Source organism: Phodopus roborovskii, unplaced genomic scaffold (genome assembly GCF_943737965.1).
Source record: "Phodopus roborovskii unplaced genomic scaffold, PHOROB, whole genome shotgun sequence".
NCBI lineage: Eukaryota > Metazoa > Chordata > Mammalia > Rodentia > Cricetidae > Phodopus > Phodopus roborovskii.
The window spans coordinates 22,892,692-22,905,067 of record NW_026126416.1 but is presented as its reverse complement, the minus strand read 5'-3'; the positions used below and the strand labels follow the sequence as shown (position 1 = coordinate 22,905,067).

Here is a 12,376-nt window from a genome sequence, read left to right as displayed (position 1 = left end):
GAAGCTAGTGTGTTCCTATCTAAGACCCATGGCCCATTTGGACATTTTATAATAGTGTTCTCTGAGTTCTTGCCTCAATACTTCCTGTTTCCTACTTCATTTTGTGTGAATGTGCTATCAAGGAAGAGTAGCTGCTTGATGGATCTTTTGCATTTTCACCTCATCAACTTGAGAAGAAAGTCAGTACTGACTGACTAGCGTGGGTTTGGAACTTAGTTCTTGCAGGCATGTCTTCATTTTACTTTGGCTGAAGACAGGAGCTGTGTTGTTTTTCCCACTGCTCCTTTTCCTGTCTCGATGGTCCCTGGACCTGTTCATCTTCTTTGTTGCCTCTCCCTTTGCTCATGTCCAGTCTCTTTCCTTGCCAGAATTCTAAGCAAAGGCCATACTCCCTTTTTCTATTTATTCTTAGCTGTTCACACATCAGCCCACAGTGTAGCTTCTTTCTTCCCTATACCTGGAAACTACCCTGTCATATACAACTCACTTGAATCATTATCTTGTATTTCTCCTTTCCTTTCTGTATTTTCTGGTCAGTTGTTAGGGGAATTTACTTCATTAGACACTGGAGTAGCCTACAGTTTTAGCCTTGGTCATCCTCTTGCTTCATTTCACAGAGGTTCCTGCATGACTAAACCCTGCTGGCGCTTCTCAGTGCTGTCTCCAACCTGGCTACCAGGGAAATGTCACACCAGTATTCTTTGTTGCTGCCTTGATATCTCTATCTGGATATTCACAAATTTCCTGTGTGCAGTGCATACTCATTCTTAACAGCTTAATCCCAACGTCCTGCATTTACCTCCTCAGTCAATATGAGGACTAGTTTCCCTGTTGCACAAGCCAGACCTATTGTATTCCTGGTATAAATTCAATAGGGGGTGTGTGTGTGTGTGTGTGTCTAGGTGTGTGTAGTTGTGTGTAGGTGTAGGTCAGAGGACAACTTTAAGCACTCAGTTCTCTCCTTCCACCATGAGATTACAGGGGATCAACTTGGGCCTTGTAGTAAAGGCAGGTTTAGTAGCAAATGCCTTAGCTGACCCAAACTAATTACAATTTGAGGAGGATTTTTTTTTTTCTTCCTGTTATGTTGTGTTCCATTGGCTGGCCTGAAATGTACTATATCACATTCCTCGACTCACAGAGATCTACCTGCTTCTGCTGGGATTAAATTTAGGTCTGTGGGTCTACATCAGCTCTTTTTCATCTTTTGAAGAGGTTAGACGTAGATGACTTGTCTACACTTGCTAAGTCATTTGATTCTAGCATTTTATTTGTAGAGATTTTTTTTTGTATCTGCTGAATTAACCTTTTTGGATATTTTCTATTTTTTTTTCTTCTAAATGAGTCAATTTGTTATTTTTTTTTCTAGATAGTAATTTACTTGTTTTAAATGTATTGATATGAACTTGTCCATACTTTCTTTGTACCTAATTATTGTAGCATCTGCTCTTGTATAAACTGTTTTTGTAAACCAGTGTCCACAACTGCATCATTCCTAATAGTACAAAGGTGCAAATAATCCAAGCACCAATAAGCAGATAAATAAATATGGTATTATATGTATAGTAAAAATATGATGTAGTCTTTAAAATGGTGTTACATGTATATAACATGTATATAACATGGTGTTACATGATGTAGTCTTTAAAAGAAATGAAGGAACTCAGAGTGAAGCTGAAACATGAGTAAGACTCTGATACATGCCCTGACATTGGCATGTGAGTAAAAATGTTGGGTCCCCAGAACCTGCATCTTTAATTCCAGCACTCTGTGCAAGGTGAGTGGCAGAGACAGGAGAACTGGCTGGAGGTTTGTAGGGGCAATTAACCTCAGGTGCTCAGTGTAGCCACAACACATGGTGGGAAGAGGGCATTGCCTCCCGGAAGCACTGTAGGTGAAATAGAATAGTCACAAAAGGACACATACTGTTTCATCCCACTTATGTGAAATATTTAGAAATTCAGAGTCAGGAAATAAATTAGAGATTAACAATGAAGGGGGGGCAGAATGTCAAGTTACTACCTCCAGATTATTAGGAAATTTTTATTTGGGGTGATGGAAAAGGTTTGGGATGGTAGATTTTTGTTATGTACAATTGTGAATGTAATTAGTGTTGCTAAATTGCATGCTTTCAAGGTGGTTTAAATGGAAACTAGAGAGATGGCTCACCAATTGAAAGCTCTGTTGCTCTTACAGAGGGCCTGCTTTTAGTTCCCGATGTCCACCTGTAGCTCAGAACCATCTGTAACTCCAGTTCCAGGGGATCCAAGACCTTTTTCTAATCTTTGCACATGATATACATACCTCAATGCAAGCAAAACACTCATATGTGTAAAATGAAATGCTTTTACATTTTTTTAAGTGGCTAGAGGGGAACCAAGCACAGTGACACTCAACCTATAGCCCCACTTCTTTGGGAGGCTGAGGCATAAGAATTTCTTAGTTCAGGAGTTCAAGACCTCTGTGGGAAACACAGTAAGACAACCCCACAGCAATCAAAAAAGGTTAAAATGGTAAATATTTTCTTATATGCATCTTACCACAGTATAAAATAAGTTCATACATATATACAGATAAGGATGTTATCAAATTCATATGAGAAGACAAAAATTATAGAACAGATGTAACGGTTTTGAAAAAGCATACACTGGGAGGAAGTGCTGTACCCAGTGGGCTAGGAGTGTAGCTTTAGAAGCCCGAAATGAAAGCATATAAGATGTCAGCTGATTTTTAACAAGTGTGCAAAGGCAATTCAGTGACAGAAGTGTGGCCTTTCCAACAAATAGTGCTAGCACACTTCACTCGGTATACATTGCCTCAACGTGGATCACAGATCTAATGTAAAATATAAAACTAGGGCCGTTAGAAATGGCTGCTCTTGCAGAGATCTGAGTTTGATTCCCAGCACCCACATCGCAGGTCACAATCAGCTGTAACTCCAGTTCCAGGATCTCAGGCACCAGGCACACATGTGGTACACAGATATACATGCAGGCAAGACACCCATACACAAAATATGTTAATTAAAAGGAAATAAAACTAAAATTTCTAGAAAAAAAAGAAAAATTGATCTTCAAGGGCTAAACAAAAGGTTTTTAGGCTTGATTTCAAAAACATAGATCATAAACCAAAAAATTAATAAATTGGACCGTATCAGAACCACTTTTGTCTTTTTTTTAGATTATTTATTCTATGTGTTTGAGTGTTTTGCCTGTGTGTCTTATAGGTAGATCTCTTTGAGTTCAAGGCCATTCTGTTCCAGGCAAGGCCAGCACTATATAGGGATATTTTTTGTCTTTAAAAAAAAAAAAAAAGGATAAAAAGGCAAGCTACGTACTGGAATAAAATGATTTACAGGTGCCAGGTGGTAGTGGCACAAGCCTTAATCCCAGCATTTGGGAAGCAAATGCAGTCAGATCTCTTGAGTTTGAGGACAGCCTATCTATAGAATAAATTTCCCATGGCTACACAGAGAAATGATATCTCAAAAACAACAAGAGAAACAAAACAAAGCAAAAACAAAAAAATTATTTACAAGCCAAATGTCTAATATTTACTAGAATATAAGAACTCTCAAAACTTAATGATAAAGGCAGTCCAATTAGAAAATAGTCAAATGATACAGAGACATTTCACCAAAGAGAATTTGCATATACCAAGTAATTACAGGAAAAGATGCTAAGAGCCAATAATCACTGGGAAAGAGGAGAAACCCCAGTACTCCAGTGTTACTGCTGGCTTTGTAAGATGATTCAGAAACTCTGGAAAATAGTTGTGATACAATCTGTACTGGTTCTACCACCCAGCCGTTGTATTCCTGGCCATTTATCTGAGAGAAATGAAAACGAAAGTCATATAAATACCTGATATACAAATATTTATAGCATTTTACAGCAATAGTTAGCAGCTTTATTTGTAGTAGCCCCAAACTAGAGAAAACCCAGAGATATTCCTTAACAGTTGGGTGCTAAATAAACTGTGGTGCCTTTACTCTGTGGGGTAATCGAAACTGAAGAGAAATGAACTGCAGAATATTGTGTTTGCATGCAGGAAATTAGGCCATCCAGCCTGAGCTACAGAGGACCCTGTCTCAAAACACTAGAAAAACTAAATCAGACTGACACATAGAGGGGGGAAAGGGAAGGAAAGGGGAGGAGCAGTTGATCACGCAATTGGTAAATTTTGTGGAAATTTTGTTGATTATAAAAAAATTTTAAAAGTGTGTATACTTCATGGCTCCATTTATATAAAACATTTGAAAATGTTATAGTATTATAAGTGATATTATATATGCACACACATAAAATGAATGCATGTATTAAAGGTTCAAGTTTCTCTTATAATTTCTGAGTCTGACTTGTAACCCTGCTCACCCATGCAGAAGAAGGGTATGCCTACACAGGGTATGCCTATCAGGAGTTACATGGGGCACATAGGAATTCTGTCACTGATTATTTAGAATGAAATCAGCAGGGCTTTAGATTCTTTCTAAAAGATCCCGGGGAGGTTGGGCCCAGGCTCCAGACAGCACATTTTACCTCCCTGTCCCTCCCTACCCTTTTCAGTTGGGTGTCGAATTCATTTGTCGGAGTCTTTAAAGCTTTATTTTATTTTCAATTATGGGTATGTGTGTGGGCATGTGCACATGAGTGTGGGTGCCGGAGGAGGTCAAAGTGTCAGATCTTCTGGAGGTGGAATGAAGAGGCAATTGTGAGTCACAGGATGTGTGTGCTGGAAACAGAATGTGAGTCCTCTGCAAGAGCAGTACATGCTCTTAATGTCTGGGCCATCTCTCCACCTACTGTCAGATTGCTATGTGAACTGCTAGACTTACTGATTGGAGTTTAGATTGTTTTCATACTGATCTCATCATGGGCACAAGTTGAGAGCCAAACTGTTGCTCAGAGCCGGGAAATATAGTTTTCAGATGGTTTGTGAGCATTTGGCTTCTGCTACTGCTGTCTTCCCAAGTCCTCGAATGTGGCTTTGTGTAGAGCACATCTTGGTATTGCCAGGGCTGAGTTCTAGTCTTTTCCTTCTACTGCTCTCTTGCTCCACCCTCTGAAAGTCACTGGCATGGTTTAGAGCTGACTTTCTAGGGGGAACTCTTGCCCACACTGCTTTAAAAAGTAATCATTTTATGTTGAAGATTGAACGAGGTGTTAATTCCCCCTGACTTTTTGGTGTTCCTTGTCGGGGCTGATTCAGTGACTTGGTAAAGATCCATTTGTGAGCTGCATTCGAGGATGCTTAAAAAATAACGATGGTGCGCTCAGCATTGAGCTAGCCAAGCTTCCCTTGAAAAGTACAGGTAAGTTCTCTTCGAAGTGTGCCATTCTCTGTGGTACAAATAACGGCTGTGTTTTCAGGGTGTTGGAGAAGTAATCAAGGAAACTGGGCATGCTTGGTTATTAACACACTCCTGACAATGGCTGTGTGCTGGGTGGAGACTGAGCTGGCGTTTTTTGGATGAATGTATCGTGTTCTCAATGAGGGGGACTTTCAGTGTTTTCTTTGAGCTTTCCTATGGCTTCTAAATATACACACACCTACACTTAGCATCTGTACTACTACTAATAATAAAGACATTTGAAATGCAGACAGTAGTAAAATATCTAAATGATTTCCATGTAAGTGAGCTGTTAACCTTGAGCATCATTTTTTAAAGCACAGTAACTGAGGGAATCTTAATTCTCTACCTGGAAGTTCTTATCAGCAGTGCTGCTTTTAAAGTGGTTCTTCTAAACTCCCATTTCCTTCAGTGGCTGTCTGTAATGGTTCCTTTCTGTAATTAGGAGCAGATCAAAATTGATAGCTGATGAGGGAATTTGAAAGTAACTATAAAAATCTTTGTAGATGTGATTTAAAAAATAAAAATGAACACCCAGCCTGGTGAGCAGGAGGGTGATTGGCGTGTTGTGGGCAGCAACACCTATTTCCTGGTCAGTTGTGGGTGAGGGCAGTCCTTCAGCTCTGGCTTCCTAAAGGCTGTCTTCACTGTTCTCCCCCAGAAGCGGGGACTCAGATGGCTTCTGCCATGCCCACAGCTGGACAGGCTAGACCCTGGCTTGCCACTGACTCTACAACAGAGGCTGCTGTTCTAACATGGAGCTAATATTAAAGCCTCCTCTATACTGGGTATTTCATGTAAGAGACCAGTGTTCACAGGGGAGGTCAGTACAGAATTTGCCTTGAAAACAGGGCACTCGTTTGAATTTTAGAGTGATGTTTATAGGTATTAAAAGAATTATGGACTAGATCATGATACCTTGTTGCCAGAAAGATAGTTAAAAATGCTAGGGGAAAAAAGAGCAAAATTCTCTTGACCCCCCCCCCCTCCTGTTCATATGATCCCTTCTCCTCTCTTCGCCTGAACTCCAGGAGCTCAGCCCAGTGCTTGGCTGTGGGTCACTGCATCTGCTTTCATTAGTTACTGGATGTAGGTTCTATGATGACAATTAGAGTAGTCACTAATGTGATTAAAGGGGAAGGCCCATTCAAACACTATTACTGCTAAGAGTCAGCTGGAGTCAACCTTGTAGATCCCTGAGAACTCCTCTAACACCAGGTTTCTCCCTAACAGAATGGCTCCCTCTGTCTTCTTGATCTCTCATGCTCCCATCGCCCCTTCTACCCCCCTTCCCAGTTTATCCAGGAGATCTTAAAATTATTTTCCTTTCCTGGGGCCCTCCATGTGTGTCTCTCTTAGGGTCCCCCTTCTTACCTAGCTTCTCTTGGGTTGTGGATTGTAGCCTGTTTATCCTTTGCTTTACATCTAATATCCACTTATGAGTGAATACATATATGTTTGTCTTTCTGGGTGTTCCAGGTAACCTCACTCAGGTTGTTTTTTGTTTGTTTTTTGTTGTTGTTTTGTTTTGTTTTTCTAGTTCCATCCACTTGCCTGCAAATTTCAAGATGTCGTTGTTTGTTTTGTTGTTGTTTTTGTCACCACCGCCTCCCCCCCCACCCCCAGTGCTGAGTATACTCCATTGTGTAAATGTACCACATTTTTATTCATTTCTTCAGTTGAGGGGCATCTAGGTTGTTTCCAGGTTCTGGCTATTACAAATAATGCTGATATGACCATAGTTGAGCAAATGTCCTTAGTATGATTGTGCATCCTTTGGGTCTATGCCCAAGAGTGGTATAGCTGAGTCTTGAGGTAGATCGATTACCAGTTTTGTGAGAAACTGTCATGGCAATCTCTTAATTATAACAGGGCAAACTCTTCCCTTTGTTGATGTAAAAAAAAAAAAAAAAAAAAAAACGCAGCTCTCATCTTAAAGAGAATAAGTGATAATTTATTCTGAAGCTATTTTGAGTGACCATGCCCCAGGAACACAGATTTGTTACCCCAAATGCCATGTTCCAACATGGAAACAGTGTCATGGGGGAGAGGAAGTTACAGTTTTACAAAACAAAGAGAATCATAAATAAGGCAAGTTTAAAATACATTGGTGGGTATATCAGAGTGGTAGTACAAGGTGTAGGGAGTCTGTTCTGTAGGCCCAAGATGCTATCAGATGACATTAGCTTTTAGATTGGTGGAAGCTAGTGTTCTGCTAAGTTAATAGCTTCTAAGAGATTTTTTTTTTTTATATTATCATAAGGTCTTCAGATACAGAGTAGGACAGGACATGGTTGTTCCAGAAGGCTAGAGCTAGACCAAGATAAATAACTTCTGAACCTGCAAAATCACAGTCTTTCTGCAGTGATGTGGGGTGTCCTTCTATATGCTTTGATATATGTTGCTTTCACTTGTTGATGAATAAAGCTCTTTTGGACTATGACAGGGCAGAATATAGCTAGGCAGGAAATCCAAACAGAGAAGAGAAAGAAAGAAGGCAGAGTCAGGGAGATGCCGTGTAGTCACGTAAGGGATAAGATGCCAGAGCATTACTGGTAAGCCACGGTCATGGGGTTATATACAGATTAGTAAATAAGAGTTAATGTAATTGTGAGAGCTAGTCAGTAATATGCCTGAGCCATTGGTCAAACAATTACAATTAATATTAAGCCTCTGAGTGCTTATTCAGGAACTGGCAACCAGGAGGGAAACATCCAACTATGCTGCAGTACTGAGATTCCAATCAGTCTGTCATTCTTTCAAGGAGTTTTTCGGTTTTGATTTTTTTGTTCACAGCCAAAACAACTTCTTTTCAGGAATTTTCATTCTCACCTTCCAGCTTTGCTGACAGCAACACTCATCTCTCTCTTGCGCTGGTTCCATTCCCTGTCTGCAGCATTCCTTAGCAGGCATCCCACAGCTCTGGCATCTGCAACATCTTGGGGTCTAAATAAAAAGGGAAGGTTTTAACTCTGACACAGAAAAACTATATACAGTAAGAACGATTATCAAGAATTACACTCACAATGTCCAGTGCATTTATTTGCATTTGGCAAATTCAGAGAAAATACTACATTTTCTATCCTATCTTGGTGAGTCCAGTGTTTTGTATCTAATTCGCATTCTATCCTAACTTGTATTACCAACCCAAAACTATTTTTTAGAACTCAAAACATTTTTTAGAGAAACAGTATAAGCTTTTATGTTTCTCGACCTTATATACTTTCTACCTCTTTTGTGAGTTTCTTTTCTGAATTTGGTAATAGGGAAACTGTAAAACTATAACTATCTAGTCTTCAATATCCATCAGAGCCCCAAGAACAATAATAGATGACTTAACTATTAACCTGCATTTCTTTATTATCCTAAATAGTTTATAATAATAACTTTCAAGAACTAGAAATTTACATTACATTGTTAAATGAGCTGTATAGATACAATATCTTAAACAAGAGTAGAAATGTATGTACTGTATTCTCTTAGCAAAAATAACCTTAAATTTGTATCAATATACAAAAATCCATACCAATGTAAAATATTTAAGACTAGTAGTTGCTTTTTAGTTTAAAAGTAGATAAAACAATCTACCCTTTTATCCTGTCATTTCTATATTTCCCCCTTTTTCTTTTCAGAATGAGATCCTTGAATCTAATCGTCTTTGTTTGGCTTTTTTCCTGACCATTACCAATAACAACCTGCAACCAAACCCCTAAATGATGATAAATATCTATAACCCATGTCACGGCCAAAAACCACCTACCCCACCTCTTGGGAATGTGGGCATTGTGCTCTCTAAGCTGTTTCCTGTTGTCTTGGGGGGTAATAGCATCTCTAGAAGACCCTGAGAAAATTGAGATAATGGTCAAGTCCTGGGAGAGCTAGCTATATTATATGTTGTCAGTCTCTGTGTAATGGGAAAGTGTAGGGCTTCTCTGAAGTCCTGGCTGGAGTGGTGCATGAGGCTAGACCATATCATCTTGAAATTGTCCTGAGCAGTTTGTAGTCCAAAACTGATATTTAGGTGGTGTTTGTCAGATTAGAGGCATTACCACAATCCATCTGAAGTCATTGTTTTGAGCCCTATCATCCTTTTGGAGACTTCAAAGGCTGCTGGTAGGAATGATTATGTTTCACTGCAGAAAACGTAAACATTTCAAATATCATATGCAGCAGATCTTAGAGAGGTTAAATACACCTGGGATACACAGGCTTAATTCTTAATTACCTGATAGAGACTCAAGCCTGAAATCATGTACAGGAAGCTAGATGGAGCCTTCTTCTAGAATTAATTAGAACTCTGTATGACCTTTACTATCATGACAGAAAGTTTAAATATGTCTATATTATAAATTTTGAGATAATATTTATACTTTAAGAAAGTTTTAAAGAGTCAAAATGAAACCAAAGGATTATGAGATTAGTGACAATAGAGTCCCTTAATTTTGGTTTTTCTTCTGTCCCTACCAGGTGTCTCATCTGACAGGAGACAGAGATTTTGGGTTTTCCTTTAACAGGCATGCTTGAATTTAGAGACGGAGAGAGCATGCTCCAACTCCAAAGCCAGCTTTAATTTAACTGGGACTACAAAAAGGCCATTTGCCTTATATGTCTGTAAAGAACAGCAGAAACAAACATTTGGGAAGATTTATTACATTTTATCCTGTTGGGAATTTGCTATACCATTAGGCCAATTTACTATTTTTCTTGGGACATGTTCTTTGGATGATTCATCCCTTTTCTTCAGATGTTTTATTTGTTCAGTGATCTTCAGATTCCTTAGTTGGATGCCTTCATTCTTCTGGAAAGAAAAAAACAAAACCCTGCCCCAACCCTGACTTTTGGGAGGTTCCCTTTTTGGCAAGTTATGTCTGATCAAATGAAAAGCATTTGTTAGTCTTATAAATTAGTTTAGATTGAATGGCCATGCTGTTTGATGTACTATCACCTCTTCTAATCAAGAGGTCTCTCCTGTTTGGATCTGATCTTTATCAATTTTGATGGTATCCATAGTTTTTCTTCTCTTGTGGAAACAAAAGCAAAACCTCTTCCCAACGTAACACATATCCTGGTTTCCATTCTAAGGTCAACACATCTTAAAGTATACTGGCTGATTTATTTCAGCAGTTTTTTCTTTTTCTCCCTTCCTTTCTTCCTTCCTTCCTTTCTTCCTTCCTTCCTTCCTTGCATCCATTGTGTCTCCACAGCTGTCATTCTTTTCTCATTAGCATTTTAAAATTTTAAAGTTAATAAAAGAAAGCATTGTGTAATTTATTTCCAGGGGTTTTTATTATCCCTTTCTATTTATTTAGCATATCTTTTTAATGTGATTAGATCTTTCTATAATTGCTTGCCCTGTAGGGTTGTGTGATATACTTATGCTTTATGTTCTTAATATGCAAAAACTGTTTCATTTTACTAGAGACATATGCTGGAGCATTGACAGTCTTAATTTATACAAGTATCCCCATAATGGCTAGGACTTCTAATAAATATAGAATCAGCCCTTTTGGAACTTAAAGCAGTTGCCCATTAAAATCCTGAATATGTAGCTATTATGGTGAACATATTTTTAATTTTTTAAGGTTGGTAAAATGAAACACATCCTTCCTCACATTGTACAGGGAACATCAATTTCTGGAGCCCCTAAATTTTATACTGATGCAAACAAAGCAAGAAAGGCAGCTTATTTTATTTTATCAAATGAAGCAGTTCTGTCATCCACAGCAGTATGGTTTTTCACATAGGAATTAAGTCCTTTAGTTGCTCTATGGAGGAGATTCTCCAATTCGACAGGTGATTGAACCAGATTTGACACAGGAGCCTGTGAGAGGAACCCAAGGCTTTTCCTGATGGCAAAGGGTTACCTTGCCTGTCCTGTGCCTAGTGTTGACCTTTCCAATGCCTTCTACATATTCCAGAAAGCTGGGGCCTTCTGTTTGGATTATCTCTGGAGGAAACATTATTCCTAGGAATGCCTTATTTAGATTACCTAATTTACCACAATTATAATATCTAACCTTTTGATTTTTCTTAAAGTTTTTAGAAATCACTTCTCCTATCCAAGTATCATCATCATAAGTGTGAGATCCAATTTCACCTGTATTTCTGCTCCATTCATCTATTGGTACTGATGTTGCCTTTAAATGCCTAATCACTCTTTTACATTCTGAATTAGCATTTTCAAAAGCCAAAAATTCAATTAATATTTAACTTCTGGATTTGATACCATTCTATTTACAGCTGAAGTTAATACTTAAAAAAAAAACAAAAACAAACAAACAAAAAAAAACAGTGAAGGCTTCTTTTAGGCCTTGTATAATTTAGTAAATGGTTCAGTATTCAGTCCTCTTTTCCTGATTCCTCAACCCAGTCCCAAGCATTCGGTGCTGTACAGCATAGAGCCAAGGTGTAGTCATCAGTTACAATTTATCTTTGCAAATCAGCAAACTGGCCCTCACTGAGACACCATATTTGGGAAATTCCCATACCTCTAGCTCTATTTCATTGTTCTGTGACCCTAGCTTCCTCTGTCCATCATGTTTTCCATTGTAACTGAGGACTAGCTTCCAATACTGCTATAACTGTTTCCACTCTTGTGTAATAATTCTGATCTGAGTGGTCCATGAATTTAACATCCCCTTTACAAAATGTGAATCCATACATGAAACTATTGCGTCCTTAAATCTCTTCAAATGCAGCTGCATTTGTGTAGCTGGGGTTTGAGAGTGTGTGGCAGCACTAAAAGTCCAAGCAAGTGTCAAGAAGTCTGACTTGGTATGGCAGTGGCCTGAGGAGGGGATCTGGGGAAGTTGGAAGCTCACAGGGAGAGGGAACCAGGCACCTGGAAAGCAGACTGGGCGGGGGGGGGGGGGGGAGGGCATGCAGAAGCACGTGTAGTAGGAAGTGAGGGACAGGGCCACCTGAAGGACAGAGCCTGCTGCTGGCGACAGCTAACTCCAGTAGCATTTGGAACCCAGGTGCTGTGTGGTTTGAGATCTGTGAAGTTTGTAGCCAGGCCAGGCAACA

General features: G+C 39.1%; 1 protein-coding gene across 1 annotated transcript in view; it reads left to right on the top strand.

Annotated features, from left to right (window-relative positions):
• Window positions 1-12,376, top strand: part of Atrn (attractin) — a 110,954-nt gene that overhangs the window by 87,253 nt on the left and 11,325 nt on the right. The window lies entirely within an intron of this gene.